We start from the raw sequence: 12070 nt of genomic DNA on the forward strand, positions 1-12070 counted from the left end.
CGGGACTTGAGTCTCCCCCTTTCATTGGACTTCCAAATAAATGCAATCTATTCAAATATAAAATCACGATAAGATTTTAAAATAACAACACCCATATGCTAGCCGAACGCATAATTTTATCCAAATCCATAATCAAGGTCTTAATCTTCATGTCAATTAATATGTCAATACTCATATTTGCTAAATTTCAAGTCTAGGATTAAGCCTTAATTTCTCCAATGTTCATAAATCTAATAATATTAATATAATAAAGTACAATTAATATATAATTCATATAAAGATATTTCAAAACAATAGTCTTAATATGATAACTATTAAAAAGAATCGAAATTAAAGCAAAGTTCATTAACTAAGAAAATCAATGGCTAAACACAAGAAATATGTAGCAATTTGCCTATTGCAGATAATCTCTTTTATCCCTCATTGGCCACCCATAATATTGAAAATATTTATAACGCTGCATAGCAGCAAATCAACAATTCCAAATGGCTATACATACCCACTATATAATATAATAATAATAATAATTAACAATTCTCTCCTCACTAACAACATTTATCAAACAAAAAAAATTGAAACTTTGAATTAGTTTTACCTGTAGACGAAAGATCGCGTGCTATTCCAGACGATTTTGTATCAAGCGGCTTTTATTTATGTTATGTTCGAAAATTACTAAATTTTCTGTAACTTATTTTAATAAAAGAGTTAAACCTAGGGTATTAAATAAAATTATAAATTTGCCATTAACCACCCATTAATAAAAATTAATTATTTAATAAATACCATCAAACTAAATAACCGAAGTTATCAAATAGTGTAAAATTCTCAAATCAACTTTTCGAACAGATCAAAAATAATTCGGGACAACTACTGAGATGGGTAAAAGGATAATTTTGTAAAAATTTCAAAAAATTGACGTTTCAGGTCATTACTCACATAATCTATGGACATCCAAGGGGGAGTGTTATAAATCCATTGAATAGTGGTTGTCCATTTGCTTTCTTCATGAACTTATCCTATCATGTTTCTATATATCCAAGGTGACATGAACCTTTGTAGATAACTATGTACCTATTAATTGGACATTAAACATGGTGACCTTTTGGTTGATTTCTCTACCTATAAATAGAGATATCATTCATCATTGTAACATACACTTGAATAAGAAGAAAAGTTCTCTTCTTCATCTCTATATCTTGTCTTCTTCTCTTTGTACTTATATTGCTATGAGCTTGATTTTATAACAAGAACAAAATAAAAAGATTTGCCTAAAGTTGAAAGAGTAGCTAACCTCAAATTTGATGAAATCAAAATGGGAAAGAACATGTATAATTGAACAAAGACATAAAAGAAGATGAAGAAGCTTATACATTTATTTATGAAATGACATAAATAATGCCATGTAACCGATAAATTGTGTTGGCAACAAAAGCAAAAGACACGTCCTTTAATGATAGTACAAAGTTAAGAAACAAAATGACAAACATATCCTTATCTTGAGATATAATACCTAAAAATAATCAGGTTGATACCACATTGGAACTCATGCTTCTAATATGGTATAAAATAAATAAAAATATAAATACTATTTCTTTCGTTTAAAAAAAATGACCCTATTTTTTTTTAGTCTGTTTCAGAAAGAATGACTATTTTTTTTTGGCAACACTTTAACTTTTCATGTGACATGTTTAAGAATTAAAAAATAATTTGGTATATTAACATAACTTTAATTTAGAACGACAAAATTAAAAAGTCTTTTCTTTTAACTCTGTTTCAAATTAAAGTAGACATCGTTTTTAAAACGGAGTAACTAATACTTATTTTTCTTTCGTAACAATCCCAATTCGTACACTAGTATAGGGCAATGGATTATCCCTTGGAAATCCAAATAAGCACCAAAATTTTCATCCATATATTCTGTGGCGTTATCAGTTCAAGATTTTTATAGCTTCAAATCATCTGGAAGCAAGAGAAAACCTCACTTTTTGCTTTGACAATCAGTAAAGGTAAGAAACCATCGATTTTTCAAACAAAGAAGCAGTTTAGTAGGACGAATCAAGGGGAACAGCAGTTTCATGCTTGCTAACTAATGATTTTGTGATTCTTGGGTTATAATAAGTTTTAATTGGTTTGTTAGATTGAAAAAATGGAACATGCAAAAGTTTTTGTTAGTATTCTCTCCTATATGATTTTCTTCTTTTTTTTTGACGCTTTACACTAATTTGATCCTCTCTTTCCAGAATATAGTCAGTACAGGATACTGACAAATAGTTGGGGGTTTAAGTCATATTTCATGAAATGGATATTAAGCAGCAAAAGAAACTAAACTCTGGTTTGTCAGAAATGAGCTTAGAAAGTCATGATCATATTCTCCAAAGATGCCCTAGTTCTGAAATTGTTGCTGATTCCAACTGCAATTTGGAGTATAAAATATGTGAATTTCCTAATGTTGTTCAGCCAAAAGCAGTTATAGATCAACATCCTCCGAAAGCAAGTGTTTGTGCTTTCTGTTATTCTGCTAAGACCACAGATGTGAGTTTATCAGTACAGGAGAAACTTCAAGCTATCAGCTGTCTTGCTTTTTACTTTTCTTAATACTCACTCCACTGCTATCATTTGGAAAGTTATCTAATTATTTTGTGGTCCAGTCCTTTGTTTATCTGCACATTTTCTGCTATATGTAGCCCATTCTTGATACTAACTTTTTCATTTTTTTTCAAAAATTTGCAGAAAACTGGACCTTTTTTGTACTTTGCAAATGGAAGGGAAGTTGTGGGTAATGTTACTTCTCTTTCCAAAGTCATATGTGTGCACAGTAAGTGCATTGAATGGTAGGTGGTTTAAATCACTTTTTTGATATTCTTCATTAAGAAAAAATCACTTTGCTAGATATTCCAGACATATTTTTGTTTTATAATTACTTGCCATTTCAAAAAACATATAATGTTTGGTTATTGCGCAACTGATAAAGGGAAGCTTTAAGTAGCAGTTAAGTGACAGCTCAATCCTGTGCAATCACTTATTTCTTTATGTAGGTGTTGGATAACAGGATGAGATGGAACAAGTGGACTTTAAATGCATTATGTCTCTTCATCTTTATGCTTGAATTATTTAGCTGTGGATAGATGTTATGGACAATTGCTGTTGGAGAAAAAAAGGAACCTTCTTTTGTTGGTCTAACGAATTCTTTTTATTTAATAGAAGTGTCAATATTCACATACTAGCTCATTGGACACTAGAGTTAGATCCTCAAAAATAACCAAGAGGAAATTATGGTTAGTTGGTCAGCTAAACAAAACAGAACCAAGTCTACAAACAAGGAAAACAACTAAGCCTATCTAAACAGCTTGTCCATTTACCCACTATATGTAACTGTATAACTATGACTCTAATGATAGCTTTGCTTTCATGTGCTTTCTGACTGAATCTCAACTTTTTCGATCTAACCAGAGATGATAGCAGTGGCTACAAATAGAAACCCTATGATAGCATTCATAGATCTTCTATTGTTCACCTTGACTGACAGCCACCCTACCTCAGCCTCCCATGATCCGATCTGCCTATTAAGTCCCATACAATGTAGTAGAGTCTTCCAGATATACTGGGAATAGAGCTATCAAAGAACATATGAGCTGAGTTTCCTCCCTGCAGATGCACCAAGAACACAATCCAATGTGTTTAGTAACCTTCGGTTGTAACAATCGAACATCGTAATCTGTTGTGCTTATGAAACTCTGTTTTTAGTGAATTTAGTCATATTTGAATAATCCAGATACGGCTTAACTCATATAGAGCTAATCAGGCAACACGTATAGGCTGTTTCACTACATGACTTGTATCTCCTCTGCTAAAGCATAATCTCATTCTTATATTACTTCATATTTGCGTTGATCCTTTGGTGTGCTGCTTTATTTGTGAACGCCACAATTATTTGCTAGTCAATAAACTTAGGTAAGTTAGGTTTGATTGGATACCTTTTCGGAACTTAATTTCATTGGTTACAGGACACCTCAAGTATATTATGAAGGAGAAATTATAAAAAATTTGGACACCGAGTTGGCAAGAGCTACAAAACTCAAGTGTAGTAGTTGTGGCATGAAGGGTGCAGCACTTGGCTGCTACATGACGTCTTGCAGGAGGAGTTATCATGTGCCCTGTGCATTTGAAATCCAGGATTGCCAATGGGATATGGTAAGTAAATACAACTAGTAGTTAACATATTTATCAAATTGAGCATTGTAAAGTTTTCATCTTCTTATTTTCCCTTAAAAGTTCACATATTTAATTACAGGAGAACTTTGTGATGCTGTGCCCAGTTCATAAATCTGTTAAATTTCCAAGTGAGAAGTCAAAGTCTATAGAACATATCAGGAGGGAAATGCATCCAAAGGCTTCTCCCCTGTAAGAAGAGTAATTAAGGCACTTGCTATTTTGTTTTCTATCGGCTCTTAAATTATTGGTAGTTGTTGAGAATGATAAAAACATCATCATATGAATTTTAAAATCTGTGTGCTACTACTTCAATCTACCCACCTGCCTTAAACTCCTTGGTTTAAGTTTTGTTAATTTTGAAACTGGTGTAACTTCCTAGTACCATCAATATTTTATACTGGTTTTCTAGATATAAATAATGTACTCTACTACTTTGACTTCAAAATAACATTATTATTTATAAAAAGAAGAATTAATTCTAGTTAACAAGAGGTTCGGCATTTGTTTGCAATACATTACCTTGGAGGTTGTTGTAAAAACTTTATTATTAATAGAGAAAATAGTCAATTGCCTCCCAACCTATTAGCCAATACCAACTACACACCTATGATTCATGGGTACCTTTTGAACCATTTCAAAGTGAAATTGATTCCACCCTAAAATGTCATAATCAGTCATGTGTTTTATGGTGAAATACACACGCTTGACACGTGTATTTCATCAGCTTATCTTTTTCTTTTTTCTCCTTCATCTTCCTTTCTTCTTCAAAATCATCATTTCAGCCCTAATTACTATAAAACACCATTTGTTTTACCTAAAAAAATTCTTTGTCTAACAAATCAGAATCAAATCTAATGCACTACTTTATCCATACAAAATTGTTGCCGTCTTCTCTGAGCCATCACCTGTCAAGTTCCAAATAGAGGCAAAATCAACTTGTAACATCAATTTAAAAACCCGTCATTCTTATCTCTCCAAAATATTCATGAACATTTATAATATGAGATTGGTTTTGATTCTTAGTGGGTTCTTCAAAAAATATGGATGATGGTGAGTTATGGCTACCTAGTACCTTCTGCATGTAGCAGTAGTTTCCATTTCAGTTCCTTCTAATAAGTTCTAAAACAACCACCCCATTGCTTCTTCTCTTTGTTGTTGTTACTCTTGAGTCAATGGCTTAGAAAGAGGAAAATTAAAGGGTATGCCTTTTAAAAATGGATTTGATTTATTAGATGTGTTCTAAACAAGTCTATTGAAGAATTATGTTCATAAATGCATCAATTGCTGGTAATTTTGTATACCAGACATTCATGTATGAAGCTTCAACAATGATAATGGTGGAGGAGATATAGTTGTTTAGGTAAATAACGAGAAAGAGAAAGAAAAGGAAAAAGAGAAGGAGAAAAATTCTAAAAGAAAAAGAAAAAAGGCAACTCATTCTCTTTGAGAGAGTGAAATGCATTCTCGTGCCAACTTAACACTTAAGGATTTATTTATTACATTTTAAGTAGTCCAGGGGGTAATAGGACCCTATGAAGTATATGTGTAGTTGGTCATTAGCTAATAGGGTGTGGGACAGGGTATGCATGACTATTTTCTCTTTATTAGTATGAAGATTTTTGGAGTTTAATTTCAGTGTTCTAAAATATCTTTGGTAAACATAGATAATTTTTCTTTCTAACTTTTTTATATAATTTTGTAACCTTTTTTTTTGTCATCTTCAATATTGTTTCAACAACAACATACCCAGTGGAATCTCACAAGTGGGTTTAGGGATGGTAGAGTGTACGCAAATCTTACCAGTACATCGTGGAGGTAGAGATGTTGTTTCAGACTGACCCTTGACTCGAGTCCAACAAATCTTGTAAAAAGGAGAAACTTGTTCTGAATGGAAACCCTGATTGAGACCACCCACACGGTGATCAAAACTCTTCCTTATTTGCTTCAGTGTCAATTGATTGACACATGAACGAAGCTGTAACGGAGTATGTAGGTGATGATCAAGCACGACTTTAACAACTGCCTGTGATTGAAAAAAAAAGAGAACTTGATCAGATAGTTCGTGCGGTGAATTTCTCACCTCTCTATTGATCTTTCCCTTGCCATATAGGTAAAGCTAGAAGAGCAACCATCATTGGCCGACAGCTTACTGGCAAACCTTCCATTCTTATGTTTACATCACCTCTCTTTCTCGCATTGACCGGACAAAGGTTTCAAGGGAGCATCCCATGGGGCAACCATAGCTTGAACCGTCCTTCTCGCAGTCAACTATATAACTTAGGTAGCAATGGTTTGAGCGAAATAGTGGTTAATCTTCATTGTGTCCTTGGGGTGGGCAACATGAATAACTTTTCTAGCATCAACATGAATTGACCAAAGACTGGAGTAGTTGTCATCTTTTTTCATAATAGTCATCCAACAAGAAAGACAAAGACCACTTAGCTTAGTGGAATAGGAAAGAGAGTGTCGAGCACAACTTCCATGTCACCAGAGTTTCTCTTCATTTATTTGGAGAAGGAATGAAAAAGGCTTTTTCAAGAAGGCATGATTGACATGTCGACCGACAGTTGAGAAATATTATCTCTAGGTCCCTCACTTTAGGGCTTTCTTTCACCGTTGACAAACATGGTTCAACGGGCCAGCTATGTTTCCTCTTCTAAAACAGTGACACACTAGTCTGATTCCCTCTTCAGAAATTGCCAGAAATCCTTCTATTACAACCCCAGTAAACAGGGCATTCAAAACATCAATCTCATTCTATGCTCTATGCCATCTTTCTTATTCTTTGACTATTGATTCATTTGCACAAACTCCCGTCACAAAGGAAAGTGGGTAAAGGCCCGAACAAAAAGACTCTTCTTTCTTTGATTTGAAAAGAAGGTGAGAGCCTTAACCGTCTGGTTTGTTGGTAAACCCTTCAAAGATAGAAAGCCAGCGTCCTCTTTGAAGAGTTTGGTGAAAGGATCGGTAGCATTCGAGGATGATCTGAGCTGAGATCTAGCCCTAAGGGATAATGAGCATGGCAACTACCGTAAAATGAAAGGATAGGGGCCATACTCCATAGCCTCCTTTTTATATTAAACTTTCTCTCTTGTTGCATTCTATTTGCGATGAAAGGACATCATACAGTCTCATTCAAACAATGAAAGATAGGTAATCGACAATATCCAAAACTGAGACTCAATAGGGGAAAGGGACTTAGGGGACAACTATAAGATAAATGATCAAGCAAGCGGACACAATCAAAGAGCATCACCACTTTTCAATCATCAATAGTGGGATCTCTTTTAGTTCGGTCTACTTTTATCTTTTGAGTCAGACTCTTTATACAGGAAATCAGGTTTTTTGAATGTCTCTCTTTTGGCCTGGCCTATTAAGTAAGTTAGTTAGAGACCAGAACTGGACATGTGAGAGACGAGATTTCCAGTAAGAGTAGGTGCATGTGAAGTTGAGAGTTGGTCAAAAGAGGCCGCGCACCTTAAGTTGCACTAGTGGATTGAATAACCTTTTTTTAGTGCCAACAAAGTGCATGTGCTCTTGGTTAATTTAAAAAACAAGTATTGGCGGGAGAACTGATACTATAAGTAGGACAAAAGCCTTCAAAGAGAAACAAAATTTTTCTTTTTAGCATTTTTCCACTTATCAAGGGAACTCCTTTCTTGACATTTGTATTTGAGAGTGAGAGCTATGCTTAGGTCAGTTCCCTCAGACAAGATATTCTGGAGGCCTAATTCCAAACAGAACTCAAGGTAGAGGAAGCCCTTCGTATGGACAGGGTTACTGAAGACTCTCTTTCTGCTAAGAGGCTTTTGATTAGAGGGGAACACTCTATCCAATTGGGAAGCCATTATCCTTGAAAATCTACTTGGACCACCATTTTTTTCTTTTCTTTTGAGAAGGTAACATTTGTGTATATTGACAAGTCAGTACAGGGTTGCACTGAAACCATATGTGCATATATATCAAAAGACAGAAAAACTAACTCAAAATCCTGACAAGATCCGTCTATAATTGAGTCGGTATCCTCAAGTATATTTGTTTGCACCAGAAACAAAAAAGTCAAACAGTTTAGTTTGATCATCTGTAGGTCACAGTTTTTGCTTTCAGAACATCTTGAACTCCTTTCCTTCCATATTGTCCACCAGATGCAAGTTGGGACAATTCTCCATCTCTCTTTCTGCTGCTCGTACTCCTGTCTGCTGCTCGTACTCCTGCTTCCTCCCAACCATATAACAAGTGAGTTATTTTGTTAGCATGACCCAGCTAATGCCCCCAAGTCTAACAAAAATCCTCCACAGTTGTGTAGTTTTCTTGCATTCTATGAAATAGATGACTAACTGTCTCAACCTCTTCAGATAGAGAACCATGGAACCCACTGCAGCTCGCCTTATAGAAGGCTTTTTCAAGCGATTGCTCGACAGTACTTAGATCTGGTCTTTGAAGGAATAAAAAAAAGGAGAGACTGGTTAACACTATACTAGCCTCGCCCTGGATCCACCCTGATTGAATGACAAGGTGTTGGTATCTCTTGTCATATAAATGTAGTGAATCCACAATGTTGCTATTTGTTAAGTGAAGCTGTAAGAGGAACTGCTCGAGTTGATGGTATAATTAGGTTTCACTATGGTCTTGATAAGCAAGTGTATCTCATTTGATTGTCATGTGGAGAAGAGGCTTGTTAAGGTATTAGTATGTCTAATAGGAGTATCTTCACATACATATGCACACTAGAAGAGATGTGTATCTGTTTAGGTTTTAAAAGTCTAGTTAAATACTTAAATTGAGTAGTCCATTATGATTTATCCATTAGTGTAAAATTGGGAAAATGTTTTTGTTTTCTCTTTCTTCTAGACTTTGAATGAAGTAATATCCTTGTCAAGAAGTTAGCTAGCATATCTATTGGAACATATTGGATATCAAGCTCCGTTACATGAAGGAAGCCACATAATATCGGGGTTTATAGTTGAAGAGCTTTATATTAATTCATGAAATACATAACAAAACTTGCTTGTATACTATAACACATCTTTTTTTTTCATGTAAATCAAAGGGCAATTGTGATATGTATAGTCATTAGAATATGAGGGTAATTGTCCTCATCTATAAGCAAGTCCATAACTCTCTTCCTTTTTGACCATTGTGCATGCAGAACCACCGAGCAATTGACTTTTTGGGCAAGATCATCAGATGGACCAAAAGAATGGGTTCTTTGTGGGTCTGCTCTATCCTCAGAAGATAAGGTTGGTTTATCTTTTCTGCAGTGACTATATCCTCTGCTAGTTCAATCATATGTCCCTTGTATCTATTTAAGAGTGTTTGATCAGTCTTACAATCATGTATGCAGTTACAAGTCACATGGAGAACTGCCATTGGCATGTTTCCAGTCAAAAACCCTTTGTTTATTTGATTATTTCAGCTCTCTGGTATACTAGAGGAGTCAACTTTTGATGGTCATGCATAGATGGTTTAACTCTACGTTTGTCAACGTTAGTTGATGTCTTAGTCCTGGTTGATCATTGATGCATGTCCTGGGAATAGCAATGTATGAAAGATCCACTTATTTTAGTATCTTCACATTTATTTGCTTACTTCTATGGTATTTGTACTTTAGCCTACTTTAATGCCCTTTTATTTTGAGAAAGCCTTTGAAGTAAAACAAATTGTAACTTCTTTTTGTTTGGAATTGTTAGCCGAAAATGGTGCATTTCAGACATTATTAATCCATCGTATTGGTTTTTTGACATTTTGCAGTATATGTTGGTGAAATTTGCTGATGTGTGGTAGAACTGTGTGCAAGTTCTGGAAACCAAATGTCACACATGTTGTTGCAACAACTGATGTACAGGGTGCATGCACCAGAACAATGAAAGTTCTCATGGCGATTTTGAGTGGAAAATGGATCCTAACTATGGACTGTAAGCACTGTTTCCTGTTATATAAAATTGTTTGTGGGATAGGTTTTTTCATTTGGTTCTCCATGGAATGAGGGTGAACGTTCAATCGCTATTTGAATCAAGAAATGCAATAAAGTAGAATGTGTGGGGGATATAAGAATAAGTTGTTTTGTTGTTGAGGGAAGAGAAGGAAATACCTGGATACATGTGTGACTTCTCCAGAGCCACTTTGAATGCGTGGACATTTTTTTGGAAATAGTTTGCTTGGCCTGGGTCAATAGTTAATTAGTTGTCTAATGAAAAGACGGATGATTAATTTGTTTTAATTCCATTCTCCTACCATGGAACTTGTTTATTTGCAGGGGTAAAAGCTTGTGTTGCAGCAAATGGTCCAGTAAATGAAGAACTTCATGAAATAAGTCTAGATAATTATGGCCGTTCTGGGGGCCCCAAAGCTGGAAGGTTGATGGCCTCAACTAATGCAAGTATCTGGTTATTGCAGCGCTAGAGAAACTAGTTTATTATATTCCTTGTGAATAAGCTTGATGGCTAAAGATTTTTTTTTCTGGTTCTCAACTGAGGTGGCACATATGAAAGCTTTAGTATCAAGTAACCAATTATCCCTTTATGTTACAGGGGCCAAAGCTTTTTGATGGTTTCGAGTTTTATTTGATTGGAGATTTTATGCCAGATTACAAAAGTGACCTGTTAGATCTAGTCGAGAAGGCTGGAGGCACTGTCATTCAGAGTGAGGAGCAGTTGGTGAAACAGAATCATGCTGCACAGGGAACTCAGCCATCTTCTCTAGTCGTATATAAGTGTGATCTATCACGGGGTTGCTTTGAAGAAAAAATCAGAATTTTGCAGCAAAGATTAGCAGAAGCTGAGGATCTGAATTTATCCTTTATTTTGTCCTTTCCATTCACTCGGATTTCTTCCGTTTCATCGATTTTGTCCGGATCCCACCCTTCTTCCGAAAAAAGGGAAGGAGAAGGATAAGGATCTTCTTCAGTGGATCCCTCTTGTTCCTGTTTAGTCCCCTTCATTTTGGAAGCAGTTTCTAGCCGAGCAAATCGGTTCTCAGACCGTTCAGCATACTTGGATTCTGGAATCTATTGCTGCATGTAAATTGGTACCTTTCTGCTGATGAGTGATCGCAACAAGTTTTTTGTGCAACTGAAATACTTCCACTTGTGGCAGAAGAACAAAAGTAGTTGTACATTTTCTGCACCTGGGAAATATAGTTGAATCTTAAACGCTAAATTTTGTGTATAAATGTGAAAGAGATTACAACCTTGGTTTCAAGTTCTAACAATTTATTCAAACTGGACTAAAAAAGAGATATTACAACCTTGGTTTCAAGTTCTAACAATTTATTCAAATTGGACTAAACCCAATATATTTATCCTGAATATATTTATCGTGAATGAACCCATAGTCCAAGTTATTTATCTGACTGTCTCCTTGTTCTATACAATGAACTATTGCTTCTGCATCCTTAATATCATTGTAGTATATATACACTCTATTAGTATGTATCCAATAATAGTTCTACAGTTTTTCATTGAAACATGGCATGTTTTTCCTTGACACTTTTAATAAATATTGAAAATGTGGTTAAGAGATCTTATTAAATGATAAAATATTGATATTGTTACGAAACTATATAAATTTAGAAGAAGAAGAAAGTAGGGAGAAGAGAAAAGACTTCTTATTTCTCTAAAGTATATTCAGGATTCATAGATCTTTCACAAATCTTCTTTACAATGAAGGAAAACCCTTTATTTATAGGGAAAACCTTACTTGGTCCCCAAGTAGGATTCCTAACCATATCCTACAAGGACTCCACATAATTAGATATTCACTATAATACAAATTGTTTATAACACTCCCCCTTGAATGTCGGTAGATCATGTGCCTCGTTAAAACCTTACTAGATAAAACCCAGTGGGAAAAAAATCTAG

The 12070-nt window shown here is 34.8% G+C and overlaps 1 pseudogene; it reads left to right on the forward strand.

Moving 5' to 3' along the window:
* The first annotated feature begins 1850 nt into the window (after positions 1-1850).
* LOC107029769 lies at positions 1851-11456 on the forward strand (annotated as a pseudogene).
* The last annotated feature ends 614 nt before the right edge of the window (positions 11457-12070 follow it).

This window comes from Solanum pennellii, chromosome 9 (genome assembly GCF_001406875.1).
Source record: "Solanum pennellii chromosome 9, SPENNV200".
Lineage (NCBI taxonomy): Eukaryota > Viridiplantae > Streptophyta > Magnoliopsida > Solanales > Solanaceae > Solanum > Solanum pennellii.